Source organism: Lemur catta, chromosome 9 (assembly GCF_020740605.2).
Source record: "Lemur catta isolate mLemCat1 chromosome 9, mLemCat1.pri, whole genome shotgun sequence".
NCBI classification, from domain to species: domain Eukaryota; kingdom Metazoa; phylum Chordata; class Mammalia; order Primates; family Lemuridae; genus Lemur; species Lemur catta.
The window spans coordinates 34,052,399-34,068,861 of NC_059136.1; the positions used below are offsets into that span (position 1 = coordinate 34,052,399).

At 50.6% G+C, this 16,463-nt stretch overlaps 1 protein-coding gene across 1 annotated transcript in view; it reads left to right on the plus strand.

Moving 5' to 3' along the window:
• Positions 1 to 7,391: 7,391 nt before the first annotated feature.
• The window catches only part of CYRIB (CYFIP related Rac1 interactor B), a 150,847-nt gene continuing 141,775 nt past the window's right edge, over positions 7,392 to 16,463 (plus strand). The window contains exon 1 of the mRNA XM_045561465.1: positions 7,392 to 7,590. The gene's annotated coding sequence lies outside the window, so the exon portion shown is untranslated. The remainder of the gene's footprint in view (positions 7,591 to 16,463) is intronic.

Genomic DNA, 16,463 nt, shown 5'->3' on the forward strand with positions numbered 1-16,463 from the left:
AAACAAGTATATTTTGGGGTGGTGTATTCCGGTCTCCTACAGGTATATTCTGGGGTGGTGTGTTCTGAGCCCCAACACAGGACTGAATTTAATAATCAAAAGAATTAACACAGTTAACACTTTTTGGCCCAGATCTGTCCCTTACCAGCTGTGGGTCCCTGAGCAGAGGACTTATAACCTTCCCGAGCTGTTGCCTCACTTGCAAACCTTCCTCACCTGAATTTGAAATAGTGCCTGGCATGGACAGGGATGCACTAAACGGCAGCCAAGTTTGGTGTTATTTCAACTTTGCCCAGCCTGGGATCTTCCCCATCTACCCGACCCTTGTTTATACCTTCCTCACTCCCCTTCGAGTAACAACACGGCAAGGTTGGCAGAGACGGCTTTAGCATCAGGCACACCTGGGTCCCAAGTCTGACTTCCGCCATTTGGCTTTGAACTCGTCAGAGTAGGACTTGAATAGGTACCTGCTTGAGGTACCGACAGGGAACCTAAGCAGACCGGGGTTTCATCTAATAAAAGAGAATTTTCTAGTCTGTGGTAGAATTGAAGAATGTGTGCCCAAAGGTATTCAGATGTTCAAAACTTCCCAACACTGTATTGGTAAAAAAAAAACAAAACAAACAACTGCCTACGGGCCCTTTTTCTCTGCAGTGGCCAGTTGCTGTCCCTAGGGTAGGTGTTCGCTGAATGTTGGATCTCCCACCACCCTCCTTGGAACCCAAGAGGCCTGCGAGCGTCTCCCTGTTCTTAAGCTGTCCTGTGGGCTGCAGCAGGTGAGCTCTGAACTGAGCTATTCCCTCTTATTTTCAACCTGAACTTACCTCCCCATGAGCTGGGGAACTCCTGGCAAGCAAATTGCACATACTGTTCGTATCAGCCCCACGGAGGCATGTTGCGGGTTTACCAAATACTTGTTGGATGGCTCAGTAAATAAACAATAGCAAGTTCCAACTTTTCTAGGATCATAGACAATCTCCAGGCCACAGTTTCTCAAAGCAAAAGCCACCATCAGCTTGGGGGCAGAAGGGAGAGAATTGATGGGAAAAGGGAGACCCCCAACCCCGATACTAGAGCTATTAATCAGACTTTGTGTCATAGAATCTCCACTTTTCCCTAGAAGTTCCCTGGGTGATTCCTGAAACACACCAAAGTTTGAGAAACACTGATGCTGGCACCTTCCTGCTGGACTCTGGAACCAGATGGCTGCAAAATTAAACTCTCAGCCTGGTGGATTTCTCCGCGTGAAGGGTGAGCATCTGCAGAGGAACCCTGCTCAGGGAAACCTGTGCTGGACCTGTCAGGCAAGGTTGATGGCCCTTTTTCTATTGACTTCTGATTCTGTTCCCCATTTTTCCATCCATTCATGAATTCAGCAAATGCTTACTTAACGTCTACCATGTTTCAGGGCAGTACTAAGGGCTGGGACTACCATGCTGCCTGAGACGTGGTCTCTGCCCTGGAGGAAATTACCCTGAAGAGGAAAACGACTTTTTTCTCTCATAGACTTCTTCCCCTTTTCCTCGCCTGGGTTTTGGGCTGCCAGTGGCCTCCTAGTGTATTATTTAAAAATTATATGTGGCATTAACATCCTCACCTCTAAGTGAATCAGGAAGTGGGATTCAATATGTGTACATAGCGCGATTGCAATTGTGTTATTAATAAAACACATTCTCGGCCAGGCGCTGTGGCTCACACCTGTAATCCCAGCACTCTGGGAGGCCGAGGCATGAGGATGGCTTGAGGTCAGGAGTTCCAGAGCAGCCTGAGCAAGAGAGAGACCCTGGATCTACTAAAAATAGAAAAATTAGCTGGGAGTCGTGGTGTGCACCTGTAGTCCCACCTACTCGGGAGGCTGAGGAAAGAAGATTATTTGAGTCCAGGAGTTTGAGGTTGCAGTGAGCTATGATGATACCACTGCACTCTACTTGGGACGATGGAGCGAGACTCTGTTCAAAAAAAAAAACCAAAAAATTTCTCAAAAGACCAAGAGATAATGTGTTAAATGTTTACAAAGAACGGCTGGCCCTGGAGACAGCATTATGGGACAGTTTTGCTTTCTCTCTTACACTTTTCTCTCTTACACTTTTCTCTCTTGATTTTTCTATGATGAACATAGATTACTTTCAGAATTAGATAAAGTAACTCACATAAACACTGTCCTCTTCCTGTGTGAATCTGTACGTGGGTGCGTGCGAGTGTGTGTGTGTGTGTGTGCGTGTGCCTGTGTGTGTGCACACGCCTGTGCTTATGGACCGGGGTAGGGAGAAATGACTCACATTAAATTTAGGAGGTACTTTTATTTCAGTGTGATCAGAGGGGGAAAACTTCTGTCCCTTATCTCAGAGGGCCATTTGATGTCTCGCTGAGCAAGCTGCTGACATAGGATCCCAGTAACACCTCAATGGGGAATGAGGTGCCCCCCAAAAGTGAGTTTGTCTGGACAACGCAAGTTCACCCATTTATGCAATCCCTCCACATGTAACCATTTAACAGCAATGTCTCTAAAACAAGTCAGGTTGCCCAGCTTTTCTTGCAGATTTAGGCTCTTGGTAGGGCATGAAGGGCTGGGTACAAACCATTCCAGGGAGTTTGCAGTGTTTTAGTTTGCTCTCTTGCTTGCAATGGTAGCTGTCACTTTCTAATGTACCAGTGACATGCCGTGCATCCTCTTCTCTCACAAGACCAAGTGTCCACCGTGAGGAGCTGATGGAGGCAGGAGGCAGCTGAACCGGCCGCAACCACATCACTACCGTGTCCTGCGCGCCAGGCACGTGAGTTAAACACCTCACGCAAATGTTCTCAGGGTTCCATCAGCACCTGGAGCATGTGCAGTTCCAAGTCATTAGACTGTAAAGGGTGGTTTCTAAGTTACCCTGCAATGGACCGAATGTTTGTGTCCCCCCCAAATTAGTATATTGAAATCCTAACCCCCAAGGTGACGGTATTAGGAGGTGGAGACTTTGGGAGGTGATTAGGTCAGGATGGAGCCCTTATGAGTGGAATTAGTGCCCTTCTAAAAGAGACCCCAGAGAACTGCCTCTCTCCTTCTGCCATGTGAGGCCACAGCTGGAAGTCAGAAATCTGCAACCAGGAAGAGGACCCTCTCCAGAACCCGAACATGCTGGCACTCTAATTTCAGACTTCCAGCCTCCAGAACTGTATGAAAGAAATTTCTGTTGTATGTAAGCCACCCAGTCTGTAGTACTTTTATTTTATTTTATTTTATTTTTTTTGAGACAGAGTCTTGCTCTGTCACCCGGGCTAGAGTGCCGTGGCATCAGCCCAGCTCAGCAACCTCAATCTCCTGGGCTCAAGCAACCCTCCTGCCTCAGCCTCCCGAGTAGCTGGGGCTACAGGCACGTGCCACCACTCCCGGCTAACTTTTCTATTTTTAGTAGAGATGGGGTCTTGCTCTTGCTCAGGCTGGTCTCAAACTCCTGACCTCAAGCAATCCTCCCACCTCAGCCTCCCAGAGGGCTAGGATCACAGGCGTGAGCCACCGTGCCCGGCCTGTGGTACTTTGTTATAGCAGCTCTAATGCATTGAGACATCCCCTAAGAACTCTTGGTTCATCTTCCCCAGGATCTGTGTTCTGAAAGGTTTTGTATACCACACGGCAACAACAACAAAGGCAATGCCAACCACAATAAGTATAATGTATTAAGCACCTTCCAGGTGAAATGTTACCTTTGCCGCTCCACTTAGTCCCCACCATAATCCTATGATGATGATGATGATGATGATGTATCATCATAAGCACATTTACTTGATGAGGGAACACCAGGCACAGAGAGGCCAAATACTTTCCAAGGTCCTACAGCTCATAAGAACTAATGGTAGGATTTGAATTCAAGTCTCTCTAACTCGACCCTGAACTTTTGTACTATGCTAACCTCTTTTCCACAAACACAAGTTATAACAGTAAAAAAAAAATAATACCCAAACTGGACTATTTAATATTAATTCCTTTTACTCTCCACTGTTAAAGGATCAGTTCTATAAACCGGCTGCTTACAAGTTGTTACCGCACCCAGGTGCTGTGATTCTGCCATTTTGGTGTATTTCTGTAGCCCTGCTGTCGAAGTATCGAAACATTGCAAATACAGTAAAGGTTCTTTCTGCTCACTGGCTCCCTGCCCCCAAGGTTTTTCTTTCTTTTTAAAAAATTCACATGAAATTCACATAATATATACTTAACTATTTCAAAGTGAATAATTCGGTGCCCTTTAGTACATTCACTAATGTTGTGAAACCATCAGCTTGATATAATTCTGAAATATTTAGGTCACCCCCCAAAAAAATTCCATATGCATTAAATAGTTACTCCTCCATCCTCCCCTCCTTCCAGCTCCTGGACATACTCACTTCTCAGCCTTTGGAGCCCTGGGTTCTGTGTGTCTTGGTGAGGATCCCTGCTCCAGCCTGAGGGCCAGCTCTCTGTCACGGAAAGCCATTCCCCCCCTCACTGAGTGGGATTCCCCAGCCTAGAAGGGCTGAGCCTCTGCAGCGTCTTCACAGGGCCACGCTGCAGTTCCAGAATGGCATCCCCTAGCAGGCTTGGGCTTGGTTTGAGACTGACTCATCCCTTCTCTCTCTTGGTTCTGAACAGCCAGAGGTGTGGAAGCCTGACAAATAGGTAAGCAGAATGCCACTGAGTTTGCTTTTATTATGATGGGATGTGTGGGATTTGTTTAATTGTAAAATACTGACCAGCAGGACAAAAACCGAATCCCCGTATCTCCTGCCTTCTATCTTCTGCTACCTTCTATACATAATAGCATTCACTCTTGCAAACGCTCAGCAGGGAAACACATTTTGGAGGCATATTTTTGAGGGGCTTTTGCATATATGAAGGAAACAGCTATTTTTGCTTGAAAGACGCGTGGACTGCATGTGCTATGAGAGAACAGGATTCTAATATTGAAACTAAAATGTGCATGCTGCTTTGCAGTATATAAAGCATTAAAAATTCATTTTCTCACATAGTCCTCTCTACCACAGAAGATAACATTATTATTCCCATTTTACAGATAAGAAAATTAAAGGAGACAGAGGTTAAATGACTTGCCCAGCATTGCACAGCTGGAAAGGGCAGGCAGGCCTTCTGACTTGAAAAACAGTGCTCTTTAAAGGATGCTGGACTTCTGCTTGCCGTTATCAGGGTTGATATCCCGGGGAAACACAGCAGTTATTGCAGAATTGCCAAAGGTTTCCCCAGGCATTATCCTCAGTTCCCCATTTGCTTGAATTTGTCAAATCTATAAAGACCTGATTGAATGAGCCAAGATCATCCTGCTAGCCTCATTGAATCCAGTGAATGGAGACATTCCTCTCTGAGGCTCATACACATGAGTTGGATTCCTCATCCCAGGTGTCTCAGAATTCAGTGGAGTGCAGGCTAAGCGTGATGCAGCCCCTGCCCACACCTTCACCTATTCTTTCCTGCTTCCCAGACCTCTGAATTTGCACTCTACATTACATTCACATAAAACTATTTGCAAGTTTCCCAAGCTTGCCAGAAAGTTCCTTACTCCATACCTTTAACAATTATTGTGATAATCACAACAATGGTGGTAGCTTTCTCCTGGGACCTACTGCTGCTAGGTGCTACAAATGCGGTATTTCATCTAATGCCCACCACAACCTAATGAAGTCATTATTGCCCATTCCATTTCACAGATGAACAAACTAAGGCTCAGAGCGGCTAAGTGCTTGGGCTTTGAGTCAGGCAATGCCCAGCTCTAATTAGTATGACCTTAGGCAAATTCCACCTCTTTTCTGGCTTCAGTATCTTCATATATGATACTGAGCATGCTAAACCTGCCTCACGGGGCTGTTTGAGGATGAAGTGATATGGGCACAGTGTTTGGTACCTGGTTAGCACTTCTAAATGCTCGGAATTATTAATGCCCATTTTGTAACTGGCTCAGCTCTGATTCCAAATCATTTTCCTGCTTCTCTTCAAGTTCACAGTTCAGGACCCAGCTGTTTCCAACCTACTTCTCACAGCCCAATGCAAGGTGGGCATCAGTTTCCCTCCTTTAGGGGTTGGGGCACTGATGCTCACAGAAGCTTAGAACCAGCTCAGAGAGTCCTGTTGAAATGGCATCATTCCAGTGCCTCCCACCCCCTCCTAGCACCTGGCATGGTCAAGAGAAAGGGCTCAAGGCACCTTTGTTAAAGAAGCGACTGGATTGGAATCAGGTAACTCAGCACTCACTATGATGTGGGCACACCCCGCATCCCCCATAGCTGGAGGTGGAGGGTGGAAAGGCAATGAAAACTTTTGATGTAACCCTTTTGATGCCCCGCTAGAGGACAGAGGAAAGATTATTTTAGAGAACATTGTCTATATTCCTGAGAAATGTGGCTGAACTTCAAGATAATGATAGGATGTGCTGGAGGGCTGGGGAGCAAGGCAGAGGGAAGAATATCAGTTTCCTAGGCACGTCCTGTTCCATGAAGAAAAACGCGTTCTTTGCCTTTCTAGACTAGGGGAAAGATATGGGGTCTCCCATAATATCGGGAAACTGGAATTAGAGTGGGGAGATCTTTATCCGGGGATTTCTGTATTAAATTAAAAGTCCTTGTAGAGCCACTCAGGGTAGCATAGAGCCGCACTCTCTGTCCGCCATCCCGTTCTATTTTTCCTCCTGGCACTCAGCACCACCAGACCCACCAGATATTTTAGAGTCTGTTCCCCCCTGCCCCTCCCAGGCAGGGCTTTTGTTGTGGTTCCCAGCTGTGGCCTAGAACAGCCCTGACACTTAGTAGGTCCAACAACCATCTGCAGAAGGGCTGAATGAATGCCCTGACAGCACATCCTCTTACTGACCCCGTTGCGAGGTGAGCCGGGCAGGGACTGTCATTATTCCCTAAGTCCAGCAGAAGGGGAAGCGCACCCTGGGACAGGAACCTGGTCGACCTGAAGCCCGGGAGCCTCGGGTTCGAGCTGGAGCCCTGGCTGGCAGGCTGTGACCTTGGGGGCCCCCCTGCGCCTCCCAGAGCCGGTTTGAACCGGATTTCCCCCTCCACACCTGGAGGGCGATGACTGCCCACGCGCCAGCGCGCCCCACGCAGCCTCGGCCGGCCTGCTGCGACTTGCCCAAGGTCACCACGGCCCCGAGGCCTCAGCTCCCCGGCTCGGGCGGGCGCCGCCAGATGGGCGCCGGCACCCCGGCCGCGGGTTTTGGGGTGGGGGCCGGCGCGGGGCGGTCCCGGGGCGCGGCGCGCGCTGATGCGGGGCCCCCGCGATGCGGCGGGGACGGGGCGCGGGGGGAGGCGCGTCCGCGAGGCGAGCGTCCTCCTTTTGTGCGAGCGCCGGCGGCTCGGCTTCTCGAAGGTAAACGGCGCTTCCTCTTCCTCCTCGCCGTGCCTCTTCCTTTTATAGTTATTTCTCGCCTGGCACTCGCCGGGGCCGCTGCTGCTGCTGCTGCCGCCGCGGCGGGGGCAGCTCGCAAACCTGTGGCGGTGACGTGAGACCCGCCAACCCGGAAACGGCGGCGGCGGCGGCGGCGGCACCGGAGGCTCCGAGGCTCCTGCGCTCCCGCGCCCGCGCTCCCCTCGCCCGGCCGCCCGGGCCGCCAGGTACGTGCCGGGGCTCCGCCGGCGCCTCCGCCCGGCCGCCCGGCCGCCCGCGCGCGTGCCCCTGCAGCCGGGGTGCGCCCGGGAGGGCGCGGGGTGCGCGCGTGATGGCTGCGGGGAGAGCCGGGGGTGCGATCCGGGCCGCGCCGGCCGGGCGCCGCAGGGCGGGGGCGTCCCCGCTGGCCGGGGTGGCCGGCGCGGGGGGCCCCGAGGAGGCACCTCGGGTGGGTTGGGGCGGCGGGGGGACGCGGGGGGACGCGGGGGGAGCACGCAGCGGGGCCGCCGCCCGGGTCCACCCGGCTGCGGGGAGCGCGCAGGGGTGCCCGGCGCGGCCGGCGCGTCCTGCGCCCCGAGGCAGGGGGCGCTCTGGGGGGGGGGGGGGTGGTTGCCCCGGGCAGGCCCTTGCCGCGAGCCAGGTGAGGGCACAGGGACTGACCCCGGCGCAGTGCAGCCCCCCAGCTAACTTCCAGCAGGGATTGGGAAGGCCGGTGGCTGTAGAATTGAGGAACTAGAAGGGGTGAACAGACTCTCCGCTGGCCTCAAGACTTCCTCCTGGGGTAGCCACCCGCCTGTGTTTAAAAAGCACTTCCTCTTTGCCCTTTATCTTTTAATCATCTTGCATTTCAAATGGAAGTTCAGTGTTAACGGGTGGATGCCCTTGCAGCCTGCAGGGCTTTCCCACGTACACACACAGTGGGTCTGGAAGGAACCTGTGTGTCCTCTGAAACCCGAGTCCTGTGTTGGGGGCAGGAGGAAAGAGGAACCCAGGACTTCCCTTGCTGGAGCGCCCCCCAGCCCCCTTCCCCCACCATGGGTGTCTTTGCTTCCCTCCCTGCTTCAAGAAATGGAGGGGTGGGGAGGAATTGCGTGGGAAGGAGGCTCTGAGGGGGCGTGTCACGTGGATTTTGCACCTATCTTTAATTCTTGGCCCTGCTATTTACTAGCTGTGTGACCTTGGGCAAGCCGCTTACCCTCTCTGAGTCCGAGGCTCCCGCCAGTAAAATGGGCTGCTGTGAATGGGGCCTTGAGAAAATGAGCATGGATTTCCTGGCTTGGCGGGCGTGCAGTGATGGAAAGTGTCATTGCCAGTCACCTTGAATTTCTACATCGCCAGCACCTAGAAGGGGTGCCTGGAGCACGCGGGAGGCACTCCATAGATATCTATGAAATGAATGGGTGGGTGGTGAATTTTGAGAAGTGAGCTGGTGTGCTTCCACATTTTTGCTTCCTTGCTCTGTAACATCCATTCACCATCCCCAGAAACCCACATTTGCCACCTGGGCTTGATGGACTCCACCCCTTCCCCCAGGAGAATGATCTTGTGAAAATATTGACTCCCTGTGAAAAGGAACGTAAACCCTGACTTTGAGACTCTCCCGTTCTTGAAAGAGTGCACTGGGGGAAATAAAAGGGAAGCAGCATTTTGGTTGGCACGGCCAGATGACTGGCCGAGGCTGAAATGGTTTCCCAGGCATGGGGGGGTTCCTGTAATGTGGAGGAAGGTGGGAAGAGGTGGGTTTCCTACCCTGGTGGGCATGCAGGAGTGGTCAGCTGGCCTGAAGTTTCCTCCTGGGGAGGTGCGTTATAATTTGCATTCTCTAGATCGTTTTTTTTGGGTTTTCAGCATGGGGAGAGGCAGAGTGTGTGATGAAAGAGGTTAGAGTGGGTTCATGTACAGGGAAACTTGGAAATGGCTTTCAGATAAAGGCCCAGTATGTGTTTCTGCAGGTCGTTTTGGGAGATTTTCAAGGAATTTTGCTTTCTCTGACAGCCATTCCTTCTCCTCCTTTCCCAGCTCCCAAAGTCTTCTGTGTACCTCTCTTAGGGTCCTTAGCTATGTGGGCACACTGCTCCCCCATCTCTGGAGGGCAGGAGTCTGGGAGCTACTGTTATTTTTAACAGGCAACAGCAGGCACCTCTGTGCAGTGACAGGCTGCAGTGTGAGCATGTGCAGGTTCATTTTTAACTCATGGAGTGGCCACCGTTACCTGTGAAGGGGAGATATTATTCTCATTTTACCTAGACTTATTGTCTAGGAATTTGGCACAAGACCCTGAGCCAGGAAGGGGCAGATTCAGGGTCCTCACCTAAGTCTCAGTCTACCAAGCTGAGACCCTGCTCCTTTCTGAACCATGTTAGTGCTTCCCCTGGCACCTGACAGGCTGCCTGGCACATGTCGGAAACTCAGTACGTTTTTTGACGGAATGAATAGAAGAGCAGTGGGTTCCCCTTTGCTCTGTGTGGGTGTACATTCTGTTTCCTTCCCAAGGTCAGCACACTGGCCCATAGGTGACCTTGAAATTGTTCTCCGGTGGTTCCTCCCTGTGTGGAATCCCAGTCCCAGACAGCTCTTCTTACATCAGGATCCAGAGACCGATGTTCAGGAAGGATGCCGAGGGACGCCAGTGCCAGGAGGTTGTGGCCTCACTTGTGCTCAGCGTTCCTGCTATCTCTTTGATTGAAGAGACCATCATTCATGTGGCTTTGGCGGTCTGGGACTTGGCTGTCTTCAGCGAAACCGTCCTCCAGGGAGCATTGTAGGCAGTGTTGTATAGGTGAAAACTCAGATTTAAAATTGGTACACTTTACCCACTGGCCATGCAGCCTGAGAGGTCACTGCCCTCTCGGAACTGGCTTTTCCTCATCCATAGACAGGCAAAATAATCCCCACGCCCATCTGTCTCACAGGGTTCCTCAGTAGGAGACTAACATCCAAATTCAACCTTAGTTTTCTTTCTCGCTGTTCACGTGCATGTGACCAAGTTTCTTCACCTCTCAGAGCCTCAGTGTTCTCATCTGTAAAATGGGGCAAATATGTCATGGGGTTGTGTTGCTCACTGTAATAGTGTAAGCAAAGCCCTTAGCATGGCCCTGGTTCCTGTTAGGCAACCAGAAAATGGTGACCACCATCAGTGATTATTATTATCATCTTCAATAATAGTGATAATCGCTGTTTCCTTGGCCAGAGTATAGGCATTTCAAAGGCCAGAACCATGTATCTTTTTTAACTTGAATTGGAGCTTCTTGAAAGAAGTAAATTGGGGGTGCAAGGGGAGGAAGGGGCTAATTCTATTCTTTTTTCCTCTCCCAAAAAGGGACATTTGATAAAGTCCTGCTGAAGTCATACTCGTTGTCATCTTGTTTTTCAAGCACATCTTAGGGTAAAGGGTCTCCCTGCCCCACCATCTTGTAAGGTTAACTCTATGTACCTGTGACACTCATTTCACATCTCATAACTTCTGCGTGGACTCCCCTCAGCTGAGGCTTTCCTCCTTCCCTGGGCTCTCAAAGGGTTAGTGCTCCCATGGCCTTGGTAGAACTTTGGGAGTTAAGTCTTTGATAGTCTTAAAAGGGTGATTGGCCTCACCAGGTTGAAAGAAAGATAACTTTGTAGCCAAGGATGCATGAGGTTAAGAACAGTTATTTTTTCCCTCTTACTCTTTCTACTTTTAGAAGCAGTGAGGGTCTGGGGGCCAGACTGCCTGGGTCCACACCCTGGCTCTGCCGTTTACTAGCTCTGTGACCTTGGACAAGGTATTTCCTCTCTCTTTGGACCTTCTTCATGTTTCAAATGAGGAATAATAGTTGCCACCTGGAAGTGCTGTTGCGACGCTCAGGTCTGCGGTCATGTGGAAAGCCTCCCAGGAGAGTGCATGGCACACAGTAGGTGCTCAGCACACGTCTGCCTCCCACCATGCTGCTTCCCTCCCTCCACTGGTCCCATTGTCCTGTCCTCCCAGCAGAGCTCCAGTTCCCCTTGGGAATTGAGCCCTTGGCTGGCAGGTTATTCCTAGATTGAAGTTGGAGCCTCCAAGCTTTCTGAAGTCCAAGTGCGCTATTTTAATCCAATTGTTGACTGGGGGTTGTGTGGCGCTTCCCCTGAATGGAAAGATAATTGCACCAGAGCTCGTCAAGAAGAGTAAATGGGGGAGTCATCGAGTTTACATTCTGTCCCATTGATTTTTTTTTTTTTCTCCTTTTTGAAGACTTACTAGCTGCCATCTGGTCCTTGAACATCATGTTCATAAATATATAAATAATCGAAGTCGACGAGGAGGTTTGCTTAAGGAAGTGTTGCTGAGAGTGATTTTTTATAAATATTTAAGATAATCTGAAATCATTAAAGGAATTGCGGGGTTTATTAAGAAACTGAAAACGTGTTTTGGAAAGATTCCTTGTCTTTCCAAGTTGAGTAAATGTCGAGAGTAGAAACACGCGGGAAGAGCACTTTCTGAGCGTGGACAGGGCCCATGGGTGTGGGTGGGCAGTTGGTCTGTCTGCCTCTGCTGCCCGGGGTGGGCAGGCGAGCGGTCACTCATTTGTGGTTGGGGAGACGGGGGAGGGTGAGGGTCGCCAAGTCCCAGGGAAGAGGACGTGCCTCAGCGTTTCTGAAAGCGACCCAGTGAGTAACATGGGCCAGGAAGCCCCCTGGCGGCTGCACATTTCAGATCCTCCTTGTGAGGAGTCAGTAGCAGGCTTCTAGGAAGTTCCCAAGGTGAATCTCCTTTGGTTAGTGATGGGCTGCATTTTAGTGAGTCCTGCTAAGGCCCCCAATGTGGGAGGCTTCTAGGTGCTGAAAGCCAAGGGATGGAGGAGGTGGAGGAGTTGCGGATTCTGAGTGGGCCTGGGTGGGTGATGCCCCTGGTTCGTGGAGCACGTGGTCATCTCCTCTGACCCCCTCCCCCTCGTCCATTCAGGGTGGATGCTGAGATGCGGATCTGAACATGCCCCTGGAGGTTCCTGCGCAGCTTAGCAGAAGGGGCAGACGCGAGAAACACGTGACATAACATCAAAGGCCTAGGGTAGACTTCAGTACAGGTGACAGTGGGAGCCCCACTGGCGGTAGAGGAGAGAGACCACCTTTATCTGCCAGCAGGTGCTCAATAAGCCCAGCAGGGCCGAGGCACCTGCTGAGGTGGGGTTGGTGGCAGGGAGAGGCGGTGTGAACTGCATAGCTTTCTCTCACGTGATTGAGGTCTGGAAGGTCTGAGTGGGAAGCTCATGCTCAGAGTTTCAGGCTTAAGCATCCAGTCCTCTCATTTAAACACATGAGGGAACTGGGACCCAGAGGGGGAAGCATCTTGCCCGAGAGGCAGAGTCAGGGCTGGCGCACTGATCTGCTGTCTCCCAAGCTGGCTTTTCCCGCCGCTCCACGGTGCCTGCCCGTCTGCACCTGGAGCATGCTGAGGGCTGGAGTCCTCCCCAGCTCAAAGTGAACCTCTGCCCTTGCCCTTCCTTGGGCAGGGGACTAAGTCCTTAAATCCACAGTGGAAAAGAAGGCCTACCATGGGGAAAGTGACAGCTTTGGAACCAATACACAGCCTGCCGGGACTAACCCTCTCTCCATCCTCTCCCCCTCCCACACCAGTATCCTTTGCTGAGGGAAGGGGAGGACCGTGAGGGCAGAGTCATGCCGAGGAGTTGAGGATGGGAAGGGCAAGGGCAGCTGGAGGAAGGAAAGCTCCATCGTTTCCTCATCTGCCCAACAGCGGCTCCTGGCTCTGGCTCTGTCTGGCCACTTTGAGCTCTTTAGAATTTACACCTAGTGCCTACTCAGCAAATCCTATTGCATTGCAGAGCTGAAGGAACCCAGGCCCCCCCCCCCCAGCACCGAGTGACCTTGGGCAAATCACATCACCTTGCTGAACCAGAATTGCCGTTGGTGTAGCTGGGCTAATATTACCTGGCTCCCTGGGGTGTTTGGAGGATTGAGTGGGATAATGTGTATAAAAGCACCTGGCATGGCCTTTAGTAGAAACTCTCCCCACATTCTCCCTTCTCATATTCAAAGACGGGAGGGGGGGTGAGGTGAGGGGAGTGAGAGCTGTATGATTTGTTCAGTGCTAATTTTTGGCCAGAGCTATCACTGGCAGAGATACGGTATGCATTCGTTGTTAGGGGCATTTCTTTAAGATGTTTTCAAACTGCTGAGGTGGCTTTATGCCAAACGGAACACTCTGCAACCTTGGTGGCTGGCACGTTTGAAAAGGGACAGTGAGAAGGTGGAGTGAGAAGCTTGGACCTTAGAGCCATGTCTTGGTTCAGACCCGACTCCCTAACTGCGAAGTCTTTCGTACATCGTACATCGTATAACCTTCCCTAGCATCTCAATGCCTGTTTTCCAGCTTGTTTTGGCTCTTAAGTTGGAAAATGTCTGAATGTGCCTGGTGTAGGATCTGGCGTTTAGTAGATGCTGAGTAATTCGTTCCCAGTCCACACAGCCTCAGGGCTGGGACCCAGGGCGTGGAGAGTGTAGACTAAAGGAAGTCTCTTTACAGGCCCCAGCTTTGTTCAAAACCAGAGTTGAAGTAGAATGCAGAAGACGACGTGAAAGTGAAACTTGGGCAATCACTTCCTAAAATGTCTGCTTTGCTCCCCTGAACTCTGATTTTGTGTACTGCCCTGTGCTCCTGGGGCACCGGAGACCAGCCAGCGTGCAGACACATCAAACAGGCTTTCGAATGAAAGAACCAGATAGAGATTTCTGAGTATTCTGAAAAGTGGTATTTTACAGTCATTCCTGAACGTGACTTCCTAGCAAGTTTTCAGTTCACAAGGAAGGAAGGAGCAGGATCCACCCTGCCATTCAACAGCAGCCATTAGTGAGCACCTACCGTGGGCTGGGCCCTGGGATGGATCCATGTGGGGAATGAGCACCATGTGTCCCACGGCCACCCAGCACACGTCCCTAAGAGGCTTGAGCAGCTTACAGAAGGAAGGAACGTGGGTTTGTTTTCTTGGGCTAACCCCAAGCCCAGCCCTCTAGGACCATTCTTCTCACTCAGGAACCAGAAAAGCTTTCTTGGCAGGCTTGGAGGCGGGATGGCAGGGAGCGTCATCAGACACCGCGAGGGACACACCAGCAGGTTGATTGTCGGGAGAGCAGGAGTCAGGGAGCGAGGCGACGTTCTTGACCACTTGTGTAGGCAGTTACAGCCCAGGCAAAAAGCCGCTCTTTGCAGGGTTCCCATAAACATCATGTGGTGGGTTCCTGTGACTTTTTGGGTTGCTTTCTGAAGTTTTGGACTCCGTTATAGTAATAACTTTCCCTTATGGCACGTGGAGCATGTGCCACGTACTTTGTATATTTTATTTCTTACCATCACGATAACTCTATGAGTCAGGTAATATTCCCACTTTACAGATGAGGAAACTGAGAAAACTTAGAGTCTAATAAGAAGCAAAGCTGGAACTCAGATGTCCCAGGGCAGCCTCAGTGCATCTACCGTGTTCCCTACCTCCTGTGGGTCAACCTCAAACGTACCTGGCAAAGTCTCCAAATGGAGTTGTTTACCCGAGAGCAGACACTGCTCCTGCTAGCTGCCACCAGGAGAGGGGGTGGTTTCTAAGTGGGCGTCTCCTAGCGACGGGCATCTCAGCAATCCTCATGGCCAAGGACCACGGTGCTTTTTTTTTTTTTCACTCAAAAAACTTTAAATAATGTAAAAGTGTATTTTGCCTATTGTATCTATTTGCATTTGTTTCTTTTTTGGTATGTTGTCCATTGTACTTTATATTGTCCACTGCTATTTATATCATACATTGACTTGATGTTTGTTACTATACAATTTTTTATTGTATAGAAAAAAGATGAAAAGAATGAGGGTAGGATGTGAGCCTATTGTATGTTGTGATGCATCGAGGACATCTTCAGAGTGTACAAAGTTGTCCTGATACCCAGGGGTGGGTTACATAAGATGCAGTGGGCAGGAAAGAGATAGCTACTCTCGCCTAGTGAGGCCTGATTCAGTTGACTAATTAATTAATCAATTAAAGATAGGGTCCCACTATATCGCTCAGGTTAGCTTTAAACTCCTGGGCTTAAGGGAGCCTCCTGCCTCAGCCTCCCAAGTAGCTGGGACTACAGGCATGCGCCACCGTACCTGGTAGGTTTTTTTTTTGTTGTTTTGTTTTTTTAAGTAAAAGCCAACTCTCTGTGGTCACAGCAGCTCCTAGATTTAGGCCTTTTACCACTTTGTCACTGTTCCTGCACGTCTCAAGTCTGTGGTTGAATGCCCCATCCTGGAGTTGATCTCGAAGGGCTTCAGCCTCCTCAGCCCATGGGCCCCCCCCCACCTTTGGATTTGACTCCATCATCCTTGAGGCCCTACCTCCAGGTGGAACTATCTGGAGGCAAACGAGGAATAAACTAGCTATGACCTTTGAATGTCCCTTACCCACTTCTGGACCCCCTCTCCCCTGTGATTGGGCTTGTGGTTGAAAAATGCCTCTCTCCAGATAAACTCGTCTTTGTCTCCAGACCTCGGACACCTAAAACCGAAAGAAGAGGAACCTGATCTTTTGTTCCTCTATTGTCCCTAAATAACTGTTGGGGGAGGAAGGAGGGAGTATTTGGTTCCACCTGGGGGCTTATTCTCGAACTTATTAAGAAGCTCCCCTTCAGCAAGGAGAGTTGAAAAGTGCCTGAGATTGCACATGCCACTGTGCAGAGACCAGAATGTTCCGTGAGCGCTCACTCTAGAGAAAACCCAACAGGTGTGCCTGACCCCACTCCACGATGCCTGTGAAAGGTGTGTTGCCCCCCAGCCCCCCTGAAGCCACATGTGTCTTCTAGCTGGTGGCCGACAGGGTCCCTGAACGGCCCTTCTGGGCAACTGTGGCAATTGATGTCAAGGGACATGAAGTTCTTCATAACCTTTGACCCAGTGAACCCACTTTTGGGAATCTCTCCTAAGGAAACAATAAAAAATATGGACAAAATGTTGCACAAAGATCTTTAGTTCAGCTTTTTACAAGAACAAAACAAATTGTAAGTAACCTAAATGTCTGACAGTCATCACACACTTACATCAGTTGTGCTGCAGCCACACAGTGAAATATGACACAGCCCCGTCAGGGCCGTGGAGGCTGTGAGG